Source organism: Carya illinoinensis, chromosome 3 (genome assembly GCF_018687715.1).
Source record: "Carya illinoinensis cultivar Pawnee chromosome 3, C.illinoinensisPawnee_v1, whole genome shotgun sequence".
NCBI lineage: Eukaryota > Viridiplantae > Streptophyta > Magnoliopsida > Fagales > Juglandaceae > Carya > Carya illinoinensis.
This window is the reverse complement of record NC_056754.1, coordinates 14,594,729-14,618,121: the sequence shown is the minus strand read 5'-3', so window position 1 is coordinate 14,618,121 and position 23,393 is coordinate 14,594,729. Positions and strand designations below refer to the sequence as shown.

The window sequence follows — 23,393 nt, the reverse complement described above, 5'->3', positions numbered from 1 at the left end:
ATCTGAGAACACCACTGAATGACCACACTCATCAAGCTGCCCAACAGAAATGAGGTTCTTCTTCAACTCAGGAATGTGCTTGACCTTTTGCAAGGTCCATTTGTTCTTACCAGGGAGTGCAATATCAATGTCTCCCATCCCCACTACGTTCAAAGCCTCTCCATCAGCCAACCACACCTTCCCAAAATCACCTGCAACATAGTTCCGCATTAGCTCCCGGTGGGAAGATTTATGGAAAGAAGCCCCTAAATCCAATATCCAGTCATCAACTGGACTATGAACTGCAAGCAATAGTGCATCCTGTACTTCTTCAGTTACCACATTAGCACTATCATTCTCGGTCTTCTTAGGGTTTTTGCAGTTCTTCTTTATGTGGCCAGCTTTGCCACAATTCCAGCAAGTTGCATGCTGACCAGGCCTCGACTTGCTTTTGCCCCTATACTTTGATTTTGATCTTCCTCTATTTGAGTTCCTGTCATGTGATCTCCCTCGAGAATTAACATTTAGGGCTGAACTCAAACCCGAGGTCTCGCCTGAATCTTTCCTGCGCACCTCCTCAGCCAAAATCAAATCACGAATATCATCATATTTCAATTTTGATTTACCAGCAGAATTACTAACAGTCATTCTCATGACTTTCCAACTATTTGGTAGTGAAGCCAATAGTATCAGTGCACGTATCTCATCATCAAATTCAATTTCAACAGACGACAATTGATTTGTGATAGTATTAAAATCATTCAGATGTTGTGCAACAGAAGTACCATCTACCATTTTCAAATTGAATAACTTTTTCATCAAATGTACCTTTTTATTCGATGACGGCTTTTCATACATACCTGAAAAAGCCGCCATGAGATCCGCAGTCGTCTTCTCCTTGATGACGTTGTGTGCAACAGATCTCGACAGGGTTAATCGAATAACCCCCAGAACCTATCGATCCAATAGGTTTCAATTAGCATCATCCATCTTCTCTGGTTGCTGTCCCAATAGTGGAAGATGAAGTTTCTTCCCATAAAGGTAGTCCTCTATCTGCATCCTCCAGTATCCAAAATCTATGCCATCAAACTTCTCGATCCCCGATACCTTCAAATCATCTCCAGCCCTCATTTTTCCTCAGATCCGAACATTGGCTCTTAATACCAATTGTTGTAAAAAACAATGACAATGAATTGAAAAATAATATCGAACGAGAAAAACACACACGCAATCACACACGACACAAGATGTACGTGGTTTGGCAAATTGCCTACGTCCACGGGAGCTGCAGAGGATTTTATTATTGAGGAATATCACACTACAAGATGGATCTCAACACTGTACATCCACAGTATTCACTCATACAGTAATCGTACGGCCATATGATGTAAAACATCATATATACAGTTAAATGGCGGAAAACACTAAAAATGCATGTTCGCTCGAGCGGCGTGTCGAGCGCGCGTCGAGCAAACTTCCCTTCCGCATCCTGCTTGAGCTCACTGTCGAGCTGACATCGAGCGTTCAACTCTGTCTGACTTCGCTCGAGCGGCCAATGCCTCCGCTCGAACCAAAGGCTTCCTGCTCGAGCTCACTGTCGAGCTAACATCGAGCGTTCGACTCTGCCTGAATTTGCTCGAGCGGCCAATGCCTCCGCTCGAGCGATGTGGACCAGACTCCACAGTACTCAACAACCTCTACTTGCTCAATGGCACTGGAATACATATAGTGAATATTACATCGAGAAGTCCAACAAAAGGTTTAATCTACCGTTTGAGAATTGACCCTGACGGCATCTTGCGGCATTATTCGCACAATCTGGATCAGAATGCTGATTGGAAAGTCACATGGTCAGGTCCGAACAATATGTGTGACCCTAAGGGTCTCTGTGGCATCAATGGATTTTGTGTTATAAACGATCAAGAAGCTGGTTGCAAATGTCTTCCTAGATTCAAACGTGTTAACGAAGATAGTTGGGCTTTAGGATGTGAAAGCAATTTTGATTCAAAAAGTTGTAAAAGCAATGAAGCAGTTTTCGGATATACCATGGAAGCAGAGCCACTACAAGAAATCGTAGTTTTACCGGCGATTTTATAATCGCCGCAAGATAAAACGCTGCTATATGTATTAATTTGCCTGCGATTAGGAACTCGCCGCGTAGTTCTACAGATTCACTGGCGCCATCTAATTAAATGGTTTTAGCGGCGACTACAAAAATATCTCGCAACGACATTCCACGCCGCAACATCCCATATTTGCATTTAGTGTCGGGATAGACTCAGGGAGCCAAAACACTTTCCCCCCAACTTATTTCCCCCGCCCTCACCATCGCACACCCATCTAATTCGGAAAATCGAAGTGGAGGAATCGGTGACCAAAATCTCTGCCGGCGACCTCCCCCGACTGAAACCCCTCGTCATTGCCCCCATTTTCCACTCCTCGTCGACCCACACTGGTGTTATCCTTCCCGTTCTAAAGCTTCCCCTGTTTCACTATCTCTGAAATTCAACCGGTGTTTCAGTCCCTCGTTTGCACACGCCGGCTGCCAAGGAAGAAGGCCAGTCGTTTCTCGCCGCAACAGATGAAAGGTTAGCCAGTTTAATTTGCAATGGAGCTTCTTCTTTGTACTTGTGATCACTGCCACTTCTTTTAGGGTTTGAATATCTGTCTAGAATGACATAGACAATGCTAGCCATGATTTTAAACAGATAAATCATGATTTAAGGTGACATTAGAAAAACATTACCATGTAATTTTCTGGTTGGTTTATTTGAAGCAAGTCAAGCAATGGAGAGAAAATTGGATTTAAATCGCCTTGGGAGGTCAAAAGTAGATAAAGGTGTCTTGGGAATGTATTAATAAGATGTAAAATTTGATTCTGGTGTCGGTATGAGGACGTGCCTTTACAAAATGGCTGTGTACTTGAATGCTTACTGGATTAGAATCATTGTTGGCCTTCTAGTAAGCCTTTTGTTTCAGTTCTGGTAGCTTTGTTGCTTATGTGAATAAATGGAAATAAGTGGAACTCGAATAATCTTTGTAATTTTAAGTGGAACTCGAATAATCTTAATGTTGTCTTTGTCCTATCTTTTTGTATATTAAGCAGCTTAATTTAGCTAATTATTTTTTCTTTGGATTTGAATTTAATTAGTTGAGTTTTGTGTATATTAACGTTTTGGGTTTTATTTTATGCTACCAGCTTAGAAGAGGCCTATGAGGCCTTAAGAGCGTTTGAGATTCTTGGAATCCAAGGAAAGCCTGACATAAGCACCAGTTCTTGCCAATCTGTTTTTGAAACTCTCGGGTCATCATCTTCGACTACAAATGGTTTATTCCACGCTCTAAAAGTTAACCGCATATTGAAGTGTGAGATTGACGAGGAAATCTTCCAGGTATCCTGTGGCCCTTGCTCTGTTGTGTCGTTTGTAGCTTGTAAGTCATTACTTTTGAGAAATGTGGCAATATCACTCCTGCTTCTTAATTTCAATTTTCTTCTAAAGGGCATCACTTCAAGACTTAAAGCTGTTGTCAATGATGGAAATTCATTGCTTGACTACTACTACTCAATAGGAAGCTTGGTACTTATCAAGGTAACAATTAATTTGGTTATGCAGGATGTATTCTCCAGTTTTGATGTTCTGCGTAAGAATTTTTACTGAAAGGGAATTGTAACCCTTCAGAGGTTGTTGACTTTAAAATTGCATGCTCTTTAGCAGCTTGCATAATTTTGATCAATGATTCTAAGACAATTTGTTTATCTGATTTTTGGTGCAGGATCAAACTTCTGGAGTTGATGTACTTCTTGGTGATGCTAATGGAATATTCCATTCCATTAAGGTTCGTTTCTGTGGCACCTATTCCTTTGCAGTAGTTCTAAGGCAGTCTAGGTACCGTTGGGGATAACCCCTGGAACTTGCCATGTCACACGAGGCAGAGCATCTGTTTCCAATAGTACTGGAAATGATCCTACTTTTTCTCTCAAATTTCCATCATTGATATCTTTTTTGTATCCCATATATAATCAAAAGGCTTGTCTTCTGAATGTTTGACCTTATGTCCCTTGCCACTGGCAGGCTTTGAGTCAGAGTGATGGAAGGTGGCGCTTCAGTTCAAATAATCCCAAGTCTAGTACCTATGCTGCTGGTAATGTCAGGAGCCATTTTACCATATGATGTTAGTTGTATAAACTTTGGTTTTATTATTGAATTTAGGTCTTTATTCAAAAAAAAAAAAAATTACTGAATGTAGGTCTTAGGCTTATGTGAATCTCAATGGTTGTATTTTGATCATTTAGGATTTGCTGAACTTGGTTACACTCACTACCTGAAACACCATGCTTCTTTCAGGATTAGCCCTTGAAGCACTTGCGGGAGTTGTGTCGTTAGCATCTTCTAACATTGACCACTCATTGGTAATACTATTTGTTTTTTATGTTCTTTGTTTTGAGAGAAGCTTTGAATGTTTTATGGACCTAAAATAATGGTCTAGTGTTGTATTATTTGTGTTGATCAAGGCATCTTTAGTTCAGTTACCTCCCATAGATGAGGGTTTGCATTTATAAGCGTCAAGCCCTATTTCCTGAATTTGTTTAGTTGCTACAGCTTTTGTAAATTTGACATGCCTTCTTTCTGATGAACTCGACATCACACACACACACAAGAAATGTTTTAAATATATATCCATGAAACTTAAGGATGGTATTTCACCAAAATCAACATAATATGGTAGTTTAATGATTGGCACACACACGCGCAAGAAGTGTTTTAAACATATATCCAAAAACTTACAAATCTAGGATGCTATTTCACCAAAATCACATAATATGGTTCTTTAACGATTGCCTTTTAGGTCAGGTGGTTAGAAGGCCATGCTTCTCATGTGTTCTTAACAAAATGTTAATATGGTTTGAAGTTATTGATTTTATTCAACCGAGATTGCACTGAGATTGAAGAAACTAATCAGCAAGGGGAAGAAGGGTGGTAAAAACACACTAAAGCATTAGCTTCACCTATGTTAAAATTTCTTTTGTAGTGAGATATGGGTACTACTTTCTGGTGTACTTTCTTTTTGTTTATATTGAATTTCCTCCTAAATTCGATATAAACAAATTGTATAATTGGAAAAATCCCCAGATAAGAACAGTACAGGGTAGCTTTAAAAAATACAAGAAAGATGGATTATTAAAAGGGTATATAGAGTTTTCCTCCAAACTTAGTAGGATGAAAATCTCACCAATATCCCTTCTATATATAAAAATGACAAGTATATATCTACATGTTGCACATGTAATAACGACATGTTAATTTAAAAATCTCCAGTCATATGCCTGGAATGCCATATCCTTAAAAATAATAATAAAAAAAAACTTGTGTTTCTCATATGTTTAAGGGACCTATGACAAATTAAATTATAGCCTAGCTGTAGGAAACTTCCTCAAACCGCGTTTGGAAGAAACTCTCTAAAGAATATAATATAACTTGCCTTAGACGTTACACTTCACTATAGGATTCCGCAATCTTTTATATCGAAACTGCCAAATTGCAAAATGGGATGTGGTGTCGTATTATGCCTGAATCATGCATATTCTAGATTTGTCCAGAATCATACATGACACCGACAGACCGGACTAGATCTCTTTAAATCAATGTATATAAGTCTTCTATGTAATATAAAGTCTTCTTTGGATATATATATATATATATATGTGTGTGTGTGTGTGTGTGTGTGTGTGTGTGTGTGTGTGTGTGTACGTGTGTGAAAACTTCTTCAGATTTATGTAATCTTGAGAGATTCTAGCTTCTCTTTTTTCCCTGTTTGATGTATGCAATAAAAGTAAAGTTAGAAAATAATTTTTCTGGTGGACATGAATTATGCATATATCCAGCGCACAGGTGTGGCTGCCAGCCACCAATCACTGTGCTATACTTCTTCTCCTAAATTCCCTGCTTTTTAGCAAGGTGGAGGCCGGGTAGGCTTAATATAAACTCCAATAAAAAGCTGACGTGTCATTGGGGATAAATTGCCAAATGTACAATATTATGTGTAGACTATGCTGAATGTATGGACAGAAAGTTCCTGGGTTGAGGTTGTGCTTCAACCTTTATTTTCCCCAAGTTTATAGTATGCTAGGAAATTTATAAGCAGATAATTTTCCCAACTTGATTTATGTAGTCCATATTGTGATAACAACAATCTTCGTCTATAGTTTTCTAGTGTATTTTTTTTACCCTGATTTCGTGATAAATATATTCTGTTATTAGTTCTGAAACTGAAATTTACATGGATTTTCCCCTGTAGATTGCAACTGGACGTCGAGGTTGGTACGACGCTAAAAGGCATTCACAATAGCGTTCTTTAAGAGTATTGCATTTGTTGAGCCTGCCCATCCAGGAGTGAGCCGAAAGTAGACTTGTCTACTGGTTATTGAAGGTAACCAAAGCATCTGCATCTGCAGCTACGCTTCCCATGAATTACTTTCGTTCCCATGAACTCTCATTTCATATATGGATGTTTTATGGCCTTGTGAAATAAATAGAACCATGCTTCCTCGTTACGTTGTATACTTGTCATATACAACCTGTTTCTCAGTTTTACTCATTACCATAAGGGATTTCTATTAAATTTCCAGGGTATGCATGACTATACATATACAGGTTTATATAGTTAGTTATACAATGCCTATATCGGTATCTTCCTAATGAGGGTGGTCGACTTGTAATACAAATGCAGATAGTTATTACACATCACATTCCACATGTATTTTCTTAGTATTGACATGTGATTTGTAATCTTACTTCATGGCCTGATCTAAATTGTCATTTGTTAATGCGTTATCTTATTAGCAATGATGAATTATTTTGTGTAGACACGGTAGTGTTGGCTACGTAGCTTAAGGGTTGACCAGCACATTGTATATACTATATAAATCACATTTCACCTTGCCACTTTATAAAAACCCCTATAAATACAACTACAGACTAATTAGCATCAGCGTTAACAATCACCTTTTAACTAACCTTATCCAATACCATTCTTGACTAGTGATAACAATCAAGATCATAAACTAAGGAGACGTTTCAAAACACGATATTTCCACTTGCCCTAGTATTGTCATCTGGTTCACTTCTGTTTAGACAGTCAATTTGAATTGGTGTATACATGACTATAAATGAAGAGATGTTATCCCTAGTATCCCCTGGTAAACAATCTAGTATGGAAGTGAAATATTTATCAAGGTTTGAGCCATGACTATATTAGCCTGAAACCATCATGATTGCGCAACATCACTCAATCCATGCACCTCTTAGTGGACTCATGGATATAACTTCTGTAACATGCCCACCTCTCTAGTATAACCCGAACTCAATTCGCAAACACTTAAGCTTGTCCTATATGGAAAATCTCATGTTTTTATGCCTTCTGCCTTTATGAGACTTCCTCAATATATTTGGGTTGCCTTCATCAACTATCTATGTTGACGGAGTTTTGTTTATCTAAATCTCTTTCCCACCATATTTTTCTTTAGATGGACAGAAGTTGGATGAACGAGCCTGATAGACTCTTATCACCTGCATATGCCGAGGGTGTTAAAAATTTCCTCACACAAGCGCGAAATCATGCAAGTGGACGGGATCGAATTCGGTGTCCATGCCGTACATGCCTTAACAATCTGTGGCTGCCTATATTTGAGGTGGAAACCCATTTGTTTATCAATGGGATCAATCCAAATTACACGCAGTGGATATTTCATGGGGAGGAGGAGACAACCTCGTACGTCAGTGATGATGATATTAGTGATGAGGTTATACCAGAAGATGATTACATAGATGACATGCAGCATATGTTGGATGACATCCGAGCAGAGACCTTTATTGATGTGCCCCAACACAACACTGGTACGCCAAATAGGCCACCATTACCTGAAGTTTCACCAGCAACTACCTTTGACAAGCTACTGGAGGATGCCCGACGTCCTCTTTTCCAGGGGTGTACAAAATTTACGAAGTTGTCATTCATTGTCAAGTTATTACACATCAAATCAATCGGTGGATGGTCAATTAAGTCATTTAACATGCTACTTGATCTGTTGCGGTCTGCCTTCCCTGATGCACTCTTGCCACAATCATATGAGGAGTCAAAGTCTTTGGAGCGCGGGTTGGGTTTCAATTATCACAAAATCCATGCATGTCCCAACGACTGCATCTTATTCTAGAAGGAAAATGCCTCTCTTAATGAATGCCCTGTATGTAAGGCTTCGAGGTGGATGCCAAATACACATGGCTCACGAGTTATACCTCAAAAAGTGTTGCGCCATTTCCCGTTGAAACTGAGATTGTAGCGTCTCTTTATGTCTGCGAAGATAGCAGGTGATATGAGATGGCATAAAGATCAACGGCCGATAGATGTATCAGCCTGAGACATCCGGCTGACTCTGAGTGTTGGCAGAAATTTGATGAACATCATAGTTGGTTCGCTGCGGATTCGCGCAATGTTCGGCTCGGTTTGGCCTGTGACGGCTTCACTCCCTTCAACAACTTGGCTAAACCTCATAGCATTTGGCCAGTGATCCTAATCCCATATAACTTGCCGCCGTGGTCATGCATGAAAGATCAATTCTTTATGACATCTTTGATTATTCCTGGTCCAAAGTCACCAGGGAATGAGATCGATGTTTACTTGCAGCCGTTGATCGATGAATTGCTTGAACTTTGGGAATATGGGGTCCCTACATATGATGCAGCAACTAAGGAGACGTTTATGTTGCATGCTGCATTTATCCACGCCAGTCATGTTTAGCATGCGTTCTATGACATTTGGATGAACGTACCTAATAATGTTGTATTTTAGCCCATAAACTGTATCTTTTTGTTTACTGGCAGCCTCTTGGACATGATCGAGGTTATTTGTTCTGGTAGGAGAAACATTTATCAAATTATGCTGAATGTTCAGTTGGGAAATATTCTTAGTGGAAAAAAGAAAAGGTTCATGATATTCCCTTGAGGGGAAAAGGTGAGATCTAAATCCAAAATGTTCTTTTTGTGATATATGTTGTTTATCTAAAATGGGGACCGTGTGCATGATGGTGCCACCAAACTGCAAATCTTCCTCACTGCCATTGCAGAGCCAAGTTGCTGCAACTACATCCACAATGGCTTCCTATCTACTCCCTGCCCCCCAAATAATCACTACCTCTTCCCAGGAAGCTGCTTCACCAACTATATAAGTTCATTGCCATCAGTAGTATGCATCAATCCTGTCATTTATTTGCTCCCACATGCACCATGGTGCTACAAATGTTTTTGATAGGTAATAAAAGCAATTTTATTCATAGAAGTAGGCAAAGTCCATGCACACAGGGAGTGTACATTGAGAATAACCTAATTAGAGTTTACAATCGAAAAAAGATGATCATGGACATTTAGCACCATGGTGCAGTTAAAATAGAACCATACATGTTTTGAAACATCTATAAAGCAAAGTATATATTCAGTTTATTTGCTGCTGGTTCTGCAAAATCATAATGGTTTAAATGATCCTAAATGGATTCTTCTAGAGTTGTTTTGTAACTTTTTGTTAATTTGTATACGCAGGCCTTTTGCATAACAGGCATGCATGCCAGTTGTTTTTGGTCTTTGTCTAATAGAAGTCAATATTTCAGCTAACAATTTAATGCCATGCACCTCTATTTTTTCCCCTCCTCCTCTACCATCATAATCTATTTCTGTAGTCTTTTATTCTTTGAATAACCAGGGACTCATTTTGCTTTTTTGACACTTTACTTCTCAGGAACACGAAAGCACAACTGCAGGATTGATGCTTGGCCGGGTAGGCTTCTTATAGGGGGACGAAGGTACCAGCAATACGAGTTTGTATTGGTTTTGCTAATTTTAAACAGATGGGAATAATCTTCAAAACTTCAGTGATGTTCATTGGCGTGCATTGAAGGCACCAACAAGCACAACTTGGTAGCTCTTTGATTTTGGATGTAGTAGAGGCTTGAAACTGTTTCAAATGATTAGTGATGATTATCTCTTCACATAATCAGTAGCTCAGCTTGTACTTGATATGACAGTATAATGCACCTCCAAGCAAATGAATATATATGACTTTGGTCTAATTGATGACTTTACTTGAATATTGATATATTCCAAATTTGTTGATGTATGGATAATTAATTAGCTACTCATGTCAATCAGGTGCATTTGGATGATTAATCATGAAAATATTTAGTTTTCATGATTAATGCTTATGTGAAAGATGAGACCCAGTATTCTTATTGGGTTTCATTTAAATGAGAACTCATTGGTCTCATTTAAATGAGACCCATGTAGGAATACTGGGTTATTAAAATTTGGAATTCTTAGGATTTTCCAGCGATTTTTCAATCGCCGCCAAAACTTACAAAACACCATTATAAAATTATAATGCAAAAAAAATGTTGTATTATTATATTTCAGCGATTTCCAAATCGCTGGAATATAGATGATTGGGCGTTAAGTTATATACCGGCGATTTATTAATCGCTGCTAATTCAATTACCGGCGATTTTATAAACGCCGGTATATAACTATTAAAGTGTAAATATATGCCGGCGTTTTAGTAATCACTGGAATTTATTACACGGCGATTCCGTAAACGCCGGAATATATGTTTCCGTCATTTAATATAGTTAGCCGGCGTTTCCTAAATCGCCGCTAAATAACTTTCCAGCGATTACTAAAACGCCGGATTATAAACTGGCAGCATTTTATGAAACGCCGGGTAATAAATTTTCGGAGATTTATAAAACGCCGGTTACTAAATTTTCAGCGATTTTTAAAATGCCGAAGATTAAATTACCAGTGATATATGAAACGCCGGTTAATTATTTAGCAGCGATTTCACAAATGCCGTTTATTTAATTTCCGGCGATTCCTCAAACGCCGCTAATTAATTTTCCGGCGATTTCTCAAACGCCGCTGTATACGTTCCGGTTATATTATTAATTTTCCGGCGATAAATAAATCGCCATTTATTTAATTTCCAGCGATTTGTAAATCGCCAGTATATAGATTTAGGTTTTTCAAATTAAATTGCGGCAATTAGACATTCGCCGGAATAGAGCATTTATTAGATGGCGATTTTTTATGTTCGCTGTTGTATTGAAGAAATGGCTGAATAGTACCGGCGATTATGCAGCGATTATGTAATCGCTGGTATAGAGATATAGCGGCGATTTCTGAGGATTTGCCGGCGATTTTAAAGCGCCGGGAAAAAGGCTTTATGTTGTAGTGAGCCTAATACCGTATGGGAAAATGCTAACTATTCTACACTGAGATCTCCAACCCAAGATGCATGTGGAGAAGCATGTTTGAGGGACTGTAACTGTGAAGCTGCATTGTATAAAGATGGAGAGTGTAGGAAACAAAGGCTTCCTTTGAGATTTGGAAGAAGAAAATTGGATGACTCAAGCATAGCCCTCATCAAGGTAGGTGTGTCTTCACTCTCTACGGATCCAATTGTACGGAAAGAAAGCAAAAAGGAGATTCGAGTGGACATCCTGATTATTTCAGTTTCTTTGCTTGTATTTGCATGCATTGTGTTGGCAGTTTCTGGAATTGTAGTTTACAAATATCGTGTTTGGGCCAACAAAAACATATCTAACAATGAACAAGTTGGCTTGGGTGAGGATGTTGCTCCGAAATCATATACCTATGCAGAACTTGAGAAAGTGACTGATGGTTTCAAGGAAGAGCTCGGTAGAGGAGCCTTTGGGATTGTTTATAAAGGGGCAATATGGAATGGCGAGAAGATTGTGGCCGTCAAACGACTGGACAAATTGATGGCCGAGCGGGAAAGACAGTTTCATACGAAGTAAAAGTTATTGGGAGAACACATCACAAAAACCTAGTCCGGTTACTCGGATATTGCCATGATGGACTGAATAGGCTTTTGGTGTACGATTATATGAGCAATGGTTCACTTGCAGATATACTCTTCAAGCCATCAAAACAACGACCTTCTTGGGATAGAAGAATTGAAATTGCTCGCAATATAGCAAAAGGAATTCTCTATCTCCACGAAGAGTGTGAGCCACAGATCATTCACTGCGACATAAAACTACATAACATTCTCATGGATCAGAACGGGTGTGCAAAACTTGCTGATTTCGGATTAGCAAAGTTGCTGAAACCAGACCAAACCAAAACATATACTGACATAAGAGGCACAAAGGGATATGTTGCACCAGAGTGGCATCGGAATCTGCCTGTGACAGTCAAAGTATATGTGTATAGCTTTGGAATTGTGCTCTTGGAGATTATTTGTTGTCGAAGGAATGCAGACTTTGATCTTCCCGAGGAAGAAGCACTTCTTGAAGAATGGGCATACCATTGCTTTGAGTGTGGTGAGCTGGGCAAACTTTTGAATGATGAGGTGGTCAACAAGAAACAACTGGAAAGAATGGTTAAGGTAGCAATCTGGTGCATTCTAGATGAGCCGTCACTTCGTCCTTCAATGATGAAGGTTCTACATTTGTTGGAAGGGACTGTTGATATTCCAATCCCTCCCAGTCCGACATCTTTTCTCACTGCCCTCTAAATTTGTTTTGCAATTTATCTGTCTCAAAAGTCGAAACCCAAGCATGTAATGGTTTGAAATAATAAGTGTTCAACACATTCTGTTGCTTAGAAGGGGATAAAGAAGGTAAAAGATCTTGTGTAATTGGTGCAATCATTTATGTTTCTTTCTAGTTCCAAATATCTGTATTCTATTGCTACACAAGTGCTTTGGTTTCTTATTGTATTGTATTTGTTAGAGGGCATGTTTGTAATTAGTGTAACTTGTGAAGGTATAAATATCAATTGTATGTAGGGTATATATATGATGAGAAAGTCTAAAGGTTACTGGTCTGCGTCCCCGCTGCTGATGTGGCAGCCGAATTATTTAAAAAATAAAAAATATAAGACAGAAACAAAATGAAACTGGAGGGAAATGACATGGGTCAGCTTCATCTTCGACACATTGAAACCCCCATCCCCATGAACACAGAAGCCATCGTCTCCCCTCTGCCCCATTGTCTCCCCTCCGCCCCATCATCTTCTCCCCATCGTCTCCCAAGTGAAACCCACAATCGTCTACATCTTCTCCCTTCGTCTTCGTCTTCAACACTAAAGTCACCGCCTCATGAAGCCACAAGCCATGAAGCCCCTTCCTCTTCTCCACATTGATGTACTTTGACATAGATGGAAGTTGAATGTATAATAAAATCAGTATAAGATTTTAATTGATGGTCGATTTGATGCAAACCATGGGAGTAATAGCAGCAACTAAGAAGCCCGAATTTTGGAAAGAAAAGCAAAGGAGGAGCTACCAAGCTGCTGCATAAATCCTCTCACTATCTGTTCTTGAACTCTCCCAAGGTGTCGAAGATATGAAGCCAGACTTCCACCAGCACAAAATTCCAGGAGCAGGAATATACAACCTTCAGCCCGGGGATGACAACAGGGGAGCATATATGAATTATTTTCTTTTCTTTTCTCTGTTTTAAGATGTACATGTTTGCTCATGTATAATTTGCAGGGGCAAAATTATAAATTACCCACATTAAGATTCTTAATACAACCACCAGAGATTCCCTCAGAGGGCATTGGTTTATTCTCTTCAATTCTGTAATTGCACTGCGGAGCTTCTCAATCATCACAAAAACCTTGAATGTCATTAATTAAACTAGTTGTTTTGAAAGGAACTGTAGCTGACAAGTAATTTTTAAAGAACTATCTCAGTAGTAAGCAACTCAAGCGCATTCATTCCAGAATGCTGCGGGTGTGCCAAATTATCTAGAGTAGAAAATATTCAATTTAGTTCTAAAATTATTGATGTGAATTGAACAAGTTATTTTAATTTATTGGATCTTAAACGGCTATTCAAAGAAGACCAATCTCCAATAAATAAAATAAAAAAAGAAGAAGAAGAAGAAGAAGAAGAAGAGGGAGAGATGAGTTGGAGGAGTAAATTAGAAAACGTAATTGAATGGAGAAATCCAAACATGTATAGTCAGATAAAGGGAAAAAATTCTTGTAGAAATAAGAATTATCAATTCATTGGAAGAAAATTTCTTTGGCATTCTGTAGCAGGCAGTACAATAGGTGAACTACCCCAACGAGAAATGGATCTCACAACTTTCCTTGGACACAAACCCCTTACCTTCTTCTGCAAATCAAATCCACGGAATTGTTATGGTATCATGAGGTTTTGGTACTGAGAAAAAGATTAAAAAGAAAATAAAAATCTTATTTTAAGTATGGTTTAAAAAAAGGCACAAACCAGCCATAGACAAAAACTAATCCCAATTCCTACCGACCCAACTCAAGCTCCAAATAGACTTACCTGTGCTCTCACATTGAAACAATAAACAAACTCTCAACTCATGCACGGGGTCTTCAACACGAGCTACATATCTCTCTGTTCAAGAAGACACCAAAACTATTCCATAAATTAAGAGCAACTTGGGCCTAGACCACAACATGCTGAGGACATAATACTCCTGATAGGACCCATACAAAGTCTTCAGCTAAAATTCATTCCTCTTTTCTTATGGATGCGGAACCATTACCCCAACTTATAAATAAATTGAAAAATCCTTGCTTCTTTTTCAATATGTTAATGCAAATCTTGGAATTTGAGATAATTTGCAATAGCATGACAAACAAAGAGAACTGGGGAAAGATAGTTAGCCATTAAACACCAGTCCGCAGCATGACAAGTCTGTTTTTACTGTGCAATGGATGCCTTTGCATATTCATCTAAAGTTTTTGTTGTAAACCATGTTTAGCCTTCTTTAATCTTCAAAATATCAAGAACCATGCAGCTCCTTGAATATGTTCTTCCACATTCACAATTTAAAGCTTCTTTTCAACAGGTCCTATGTCTTTAAATTTCATAAAATATCCAAGCTTAATACTCACACTTAGTGACAATGCTAAGTTAGCAGTTTTATCTCTCATTAAGATACATCCATTTAAAAAAACTCTCATTAGGATATAAAATCTACATGGCAACACCTGACAGCATGCCTTCCTTCTGATAAATCTACTATTGTTTTTTTCGGACGAACCTCCTGCTTGCAACAAGATCAACAATCAATTCACCTAAGAAATTGGTTGCAAATAAATCACCATGTTTCTAGGTAGCATTCCCGGAACCAAAATTCCGTGCTTCCAATTTATTAGCGCCCAACCTAGAAGCTAAAATCTGGTTGAACGATATAGAACTTCGACAAGCTAAAGGGAACTAATTCTCACGCTTGAAAACCTACCAAGCACCTATAAGGTATTGCGGAGGGCCTTGGGTAATTGATCATGACTCAACAAGCGCCTAAGCGAACCGACTGAAGACTTGACAAGTTCCTTTTGGAAGTTACTAATTTTTCTAGGAACTGAGGGATAGATTATATAAGAAATAAATGCTTTTAATTTCAATTGTAGCTAAATTTCATAGTTTCCCCTAAAAGAAATCCTGCCTCTTCTGGTGACCCCATTTTAGATCCAATTTCTTATAGGAGGCTCATTGGTCACTTATTGTATCTAACCATCACTCGGCCTGATTTGTGCTACGTTGTCCAGCTCCTTAGTCAATTTATGGACAACCCGAGGACTCAACATTTAGCCATTGCTCACAAAGTGCTGAGATACATCAAAGCTACCTCGTGACAAGGTATTTTGCTACCCTCTACCTCTCAACTTCAGCTCAAAGCTTATTGTGACTCGGATTGGACTTCATGCCCCAACACTCGTCAATCCATTATAGGATATTGTATCCTTCTTGGTGATTCACTTGTTTCATGGAAAACAAAAAAGCAAACTGTGGTATCTTGTTCATTGACTGAAGCCGAGTACCATTCCATGGCCTCAACTTGTTCTGAACTCACTTGGTTGCACTACTTGCTTACTAATCTCAGAATTCCACATCCACAAGCTGCGGTACTTTATTGTGACAACCAAGCCACTCTTCACATTGCTGGCAATCCGATTTTCCATGAACGAATTAAACATATTGAGTTGAATTGTAACCTAATAAGAGATAAAATTCAAGAAGGGGCTATCACCACAGCCCATATTGCATCCCAATACTAGCTAGCTGACATTTTTACGAAGGTATTGCCTTCTTACCTTCTCCAAAGGCATTTATCCAAGATGGGAATAGTGAATTTCTATTCTCCATCTTGCGGGGGGCTATTACATAATGAGTGTCAACACCAAGCTGCAGGTCGTCATCCATCCATAACAGCTACATGTCGTTTAGAAGAAGTGCTAAAATCTAAAGAAGGATGACAACTATATTCTTTTTATTTGTTGATTATTCTTTTCATTATTATTTGTACATATTTCCATATTAAGATGCGTTCTGTTTTTGGTATGTAAATTAGTTAGTTTGTTAGGAATATGTGTATAAGATAGCTGCTTGTGCAGTGCATAGTAATCAATGAATTCAATATAGCACTTTCCCGAATTCCATGCCTCACGCTCTTTGAGCTCTCTCGTCCCTTTCCTCTGTTTTCTTACAACAAGAGCAGAGAAAGAGAATGAAATCATGAACTCAAAAAACGTCGCAAAGGCGGACGATGTGGGGATGGTAAATAGAGGACAAGAAGTTAAGCTCACTGTCGAAGCAGATCTTGAGTTGGCGATTCAGCCTGGACGGATAGACCTGCTTCAGTGCCACCTCTTGGTTGCTCAACCTATGCTCCACTTTCCACACTATGGAGAACGAACCCTTTCTGAGCTTTGATTTCAGAACATAGTCTCCCACCGTAACGGGACCTTTGAAGTGATCGGGTCGAGTTTCGATCTCCATCTGCATTCCGAGTTCATCAAGCAATGGCAAGGTTTGTAAATTAAATGTATATTTTCTTTATAATTGTATATATTTAAATTTTTAATTTAGCTGAGCTTTTTAGTACACATGGCTATTAGATAGAAACAGAATTTTAGGTTAGGTTTGGGTATTGAGAAACGTTGAGAAGTATTGTGAATAGTAATAAAAAAATAATGAAAAATGAATAATATAAAATTAAATAATAGTAAGAAATATTTAATAATAGTAAAAAATAAATAAAAAGTGATAATAAAATAATAAATAATAGTAAAGTATACTTAGGTGAAGTTTGTTGATTGAGCACTATCTTTAAAAGGAGACCAAATGCTAGGTCAAGTACATGAACTTGGTTTTTTGAAGAAAAAAAAATTCCACGAGATTAGCTTTTCCAAAAAAAAAAAAAATCCATGAGCTTATTTAAAAAAAATAAATTAACTAATACTGGATATAATTATAAATTATATAAATATTGTACATTCTTTTGAAGAAAAGCATGAAATCTATTATTTCAAAAAGTCAATTTCATTTATGTGAATTTTATATTTGCTTATTCTTTTAAAAAAGAATATACGCACTCTATGACTAAAAATATTATTTATAAAAAAAATTAAATTTTTTTATATATTTTTACATGAGAATCTATTTTTTCGTAACGAAATTTATCTATTTGACACTTTTACATATAATTATTCAAAACTAAGGAGCATTGTCCTTGTAATACAAGATATTTTTCTTTTTTCTGTTTTCTTTTTATAATAATTTCATTGAATTAAAATATGTATTAATTATGGCAATGGGCAATCTAATAAAATTGTGAATAAAGTATCATATAATTGGGTTGAAATCTCAATCTTATCTATTGATGAGTCTAGTTCACATTCCCTAAGTAAGGAAACTCAATGAATATATCAAAAAACTTTATTGGAAAGATCAAACAATATTTTCTTTTAAAATAAATAAATAATTTTAAAAAAATATTATATTTTTATGCATGACATTTTCTTGTGGCCAATTGAAAATTTAAAATCCGAGATTCCATTAATAGATGATCTAAGGATTGCCTTTTGGTAAGACAACGGTAGATGTGTTGGCTCCAATACTAAGCCATCACTACAAGGAATATGGTCAATTCTGACAATACTAGTCACCCCAAAAAGGTTCCATTTGAGACGCAATTGACAATTTGCGTCTAGTTTAACATGCCCAAGGTCGCGACAATTTCCTTGTCTTAATTGAGAAGTTGCAGGGAGAAACCAAAACGAGCCGCAACAATCACATCTTTTGTGACGATGTTTGTCATTGCAATATTTGTAATTCCTAGCCACAAAACCTATGTATTCGGTTTAAGGCCTAGCCGCAAATTGTCATCATTTCGTAGCGGTTTAGCCTTCCACAAATTTTATTTAGATTTGCATCTGCCATTCCTGGCAGATTGTTAGTAGTCGCAAAGCTTCTTTTGCCACACTAAAGCCCACCCATTATAATCATTAGCCGTAAGAAATTTTTGGACAGAAAAAACATATGGTTTAGACGCAAATGGTTATTTGGTACGATTGTTGTCACCACAATTAAGAAAAATAATGTTGCCAATTTGATTCTAACGATCGTTATAATCGCTAGAAAAAATTTTGTTCCAATGGTTTTTAATGCCAGAAAAAGTATCATGACCAGCAACGTAAATGTCGTTTCTGGCAACGTATATCATAGGAAAATGTGTTGAATTTTTTTTTTTTTACTATTTTTTTGTTCTTTTTCTTTTTTCTTTTTAAATTCCGCACAAAGTGTAGCCAATATTGGCAATTTATAGTAGTAAAAATGTATTTTCTACATGAACTATTATATGTTAATTTATTGTAACCCAATTATGCTAAGAAGATTTACATACTAATTCATCCATCATATTTATTGCTTAAAAATCACTTAGCTGAAAAACACAAAAGCAGTATAATTGGGATATCAAAACCTAGGTAGTGCATAGAACAAAAGAAAGAAGCAGCTAACTCCATCCATTCATGAAGAACATGCAAGGACAAGTGCATATCTGGTTAATCATACAACCTAATTTCACAACTATTCATGACAAACCCAATAATCACAGTAGTCACAATATCATTGTTTATACATAACTAAAGATGCAACAATCTATCCAGTACATTATCAATAATGCTCATCCATCTATCTTGATCAATTACCCAGAAACTAGTGCAACAAATATATATGAACCTCAAAAGCTGATCTTAACTTCCAAATTCATTCACTCTTTCTCGAGGAGCACTGATTTTCCTGTCCTCTTATAGTCTTGTCTTGTTTCTTCCAAACATATGTAAAATATCCATATATCTACAAAACTAAAACAAAGAATATTAGAAGTACATTGGACATACATCCTCTTTCAATAATGTCTTCACTACCACATTAAATATATATATATACATATACATGTATATATATATTTACACCAACCTAGCCATACATGCTCAACCATCCATAGCCAAGACATACATTGATGCTGAACATGATCCATGGAAGTGACCAAAGCAAACCAACAAGCACAATAACAAATAAAACAAAATATCCAAAACTATTAGTTCAAAATCAACATCAAACAACATTTTTATAGCACTCCACCAAGCACATTCATGTTATAAGGAATTTCATATGCCATCAATGTAAAACCATATTCTAAAATATACAAATTAAAATTCCAGGCCAAACTACAGAATTAAAGAAATAATTTTAAGCAATGACATGATCTACCATAAACACTCATAGATATATATCAACATTCAAAAACCATCCAGTGTAGAGACTTTAAACTCTATATCATAAGAAAGTTATCATGTGCATGAAAACTAGCAACCAAGATTTAACCCAAAAATTCCATATGCCATCAATGTGCAACCATATCCTAAAATACACAAATCTGAATTCCAGGCCAAACTACAGAATTATGGAAATAATTTTAAGTAATGACATGATTTACTACAAACACTCATGGATATATATATCAACATTCCCAAATCATAGCGATTTTTTATTGCTACTAAGCTGGTTCAATAAGTTTCAACATTCATCTAATATATTCAATTACTAATCAGAAAGTGCTGACACTCAACCACTAATTACATCAACTACACTCATGCTTGAACACATTACTTTAGTTGTTCTTTAAACCATTATATGGTTCATTCTGATATAACAATCCTTCCTAGCATTTGCCTCAAACCACCATGTGTATATTCAAATGAACCATTAATACATAATCTATTGACATGTTGAACTTTACAATTTCTAAATAATTTCATAAGTTGTTTTGTATCTTTCAATAGATTCCCTAGCAATCAGAAAGAGTCTTCTGAACTTGTAGTTCTCTCGCCAACAATAAACAATCACTTTCAAGGATTATATCTGAGATGCCAAATTAACACATAATTGGGCCTCTAAATAGTGTTAGCAATTCAATAGATTCTGGATCATCAACCTCTGTTTCCCCTTTGCTTGCTGCCATCACTATTTCTCCTTTCTCATTTTTGTGAATGACCCCAACGTTTGCTTTATGCTGATCACAGGACATTGCCCCATATACATTTAGCTTTAGAAATCCCTAAGGGGGGTGGTTTTCAGCAACAAATGGTCTTTGACTGTGTGCTTGGGGTAGTTGTCAAGTTGACGCCGGACAGAATAGCGATTATCCTGCAGGCTAGTTTCAACAGATGATTCACAGGAGAAAAATCGCTCAAAACCAGAAAGAAAAGTCTCTAGGGTTTAACGAAATATTATAAAATCAAGCAATAATGAAAATCAGTCCACAAGCCGGACTGTTATAGCCAAAAATCGTGTTTATCCGAATTTTGCCAAAAATAGCAAAATCTCGAAAATCACTCTAAATTGAAATTCGAAATAAAATAAGCAATCTGCAAAAAATTCGGCCCAAATCGGATTTAAAATGACTTCCTAACTGACAAGCGAAATATTACCATAAATAGTAAAAAATAATAAAACTAGTGCTTCGAAGGGGAAAAGAGCAGAATTTGAGGTTGAAAAAAAGGCACATGGAGCCATGCTCAATGTGGACAGCGTGCGCGCCGAAAAGAGCTTTCCGAATTGGGGTCTTATGTGCGATTCCGACACCCGTAGCCAAAGTTATGGCCAAAAGACTGAAACGCACTCAAAAACGGCCCCAATGAGGAACATATCACAATCAATTCCCACCTTTGCGCTGATCTGCCAACTCATGGTATCTCAGCGCCATCAAGGTGCAATCTGACAGCTCAGCATCATCTGTCTCGGATCCCCCTGCATCACAAGTCCTTGTGAGTTTTTGGCATAGATAAATCATGTTCAATCACCTGTCTAGGATAAACATAAATTTTTTTATGCACCATTCTATTTCTTCTAAACCAAAACCCCCAAGCCATCAAGAAAAAAGTAGCTAGTCCTTCTATATTACCCTTCTCCTTCACAATTAGAGCTACATCAATAAAATTCAAAAGATTGTCAATTCCTTTCACAGAAGATAAATATTTGTCCCAATATTCTCGGATAGTGTGGCAGAAAAATAGTTCATGTGGAATATCTTCCATTTTCTCTTAACAAAAATAGCAATTGTCCTCAACTTCAACCTATTTTCTCTTAAGATTGTACTGAGAAGTAAATCAAGCTCTCCAAGTAAAAATCTTGACTTTAGTATTAATTTTTAGTTTCCAAAGATCTTGTTGTCTCTAAAAAATCTGTATGCACTTTTCACATTTAATCTACCACTTCTTTCTTGAGCCCATATCCACTTATCTTCTTGTTCACTTAGGCATAAGATGATTTTCATAATATATATAGTAACATTTGGATTGAATTGAGTTCTAATCTTTACTGCATCCCACCACTTAGTATTGTTGTCTATAATACAGTCAACGGTATCCTCATAGACCTCAATCTCCACATTAATGAATTCCTACCTTAAAACTTGATGACCTAGAATCTGATAGTCTTTCCAAATTTTCACATATTTCGCAATACGTATACTCCATCTACCTCCTTGGATTAGCATGTTCTTAGCTTCCCAAATTCCTCTCCATGCATATGAAGGATAATGGCCCAAAGTATAGTTAAAAAAGCTCACTTTTGGAAAATACTTTGCTCTATAAACTTTATGTAGCATGGTACCTTCCTCCTGCAAAATTCTCCACTCCTGTTTTGCCAAGAGGGCCATATTAAAGAATCTCAAATTTTTAAATCCCAGTCCTCCTTTGAATTTGGGTTTACACATTTTATCTCAACTTATTCAGTGTATCCTCCTCTCTTGTTTTTGTTTCTCTGGCGCCCCACCAAAATCTTGCCATCATGCTTTCCAATTTAGAACATAGGCTACCAAGTAATTTAAAGCAACCCATAGCATATGTAGAGATAAACAAAGGCAATGTTTTTATAAGTACTTCTCTACTCCTTGGGATAACAATTATTCCTTCAACCTCTACAATTTCTACCAGACCCTCTGTTTGATTTCTATGAAGGCTCAAAATTTGGACCTACCAGCCACTGGTTGTAAGCCTAAGTACTTTTCATATTATTGTATGCTGTTAACACCCCCACAGGGACATGATCTCCTCTTGAACTCTAGCTGGCACATTTCTAGAGAAAATCATAGATGTTTTCTCTCTATTTATTTTTTGCGCTGATGCCATCTCATATTGATTTAACAATAACTAGACTCTCATATTTGTATCAGTATCAACTTTGCAAAAAATGACAATATCATTTGCAAATAGAAGATGATTAATAAGAGGAGCCCCTCTACAGATCTTGATACCAACAACAAATTGACTATTAGCAACTCTTTTCATAAGGCTTATAAGCCCCTGAATGCATAATAGGAAGAGATAAGGGGATGGGGGATCCTCCTGCCTTAATCCTCTAGTAGGGGTTATAAGGCCTTTAGGTTCTTCATTAATTAAAATAGAAAAATAAACTGTTTTCACACACTGCATAATCAACTTGATCAGTTTGACGTCAAAACCTAATTTATGCATAAGAATTTCCAAGAAGTCTCACTCTACTCTATCATATACTTTACTCATATCCAGTTTTAGTGACATATAACATTTCTTCCCAACTGTATTTTATCTCAAATAATGAATAAGTTCATAAGCAACAAGTACATTATTAGTAATAAGTCTCCCAAGTACAAAAGCACTCTATGAGTCTGAGATAATACAAGGGAGCACTTATTTCAATCTATTTGCAATGACTTTAGATATGAGTTTATAGGTCACATTGCAAAAATTTATTGGCTGAAAGTCAGCTACTTATCCAATGGGGATTTCTTCTTTGGTATCAGAGTAATAAAAGTATGATTCAGGGGCCTTGGAAACTCAATATTCAAGCTTTAGAGGACTACTGCAGTGACAGATTTGTCAATGAGCTGCTAGTACCTTTGGAAGAATATTAAGGCCATACCATCAGGTCTAGGGGCTTTTGCAGGATGCATTTGTTATAGAGCAATTTATACCTCATCCTCTGTGTAAGTCTTTGTTACGTTCTCATTCATGATAGTAGTAATTGTCCCT

General features: G+C 37.0%; 1 pseudogene; it reads left to right on the top strand.

The window, feature by feature from the left end:
• Positions 1-2,889: 2,889 nt before the first annotated feature.
• LOC122304529 lies at positions 2,890-12,721 on the top strand (annotated as a pseudogene).
• The last annotated feature ends 10,672 nt before the right edge of the window (positions 12,722-23,393 follow it).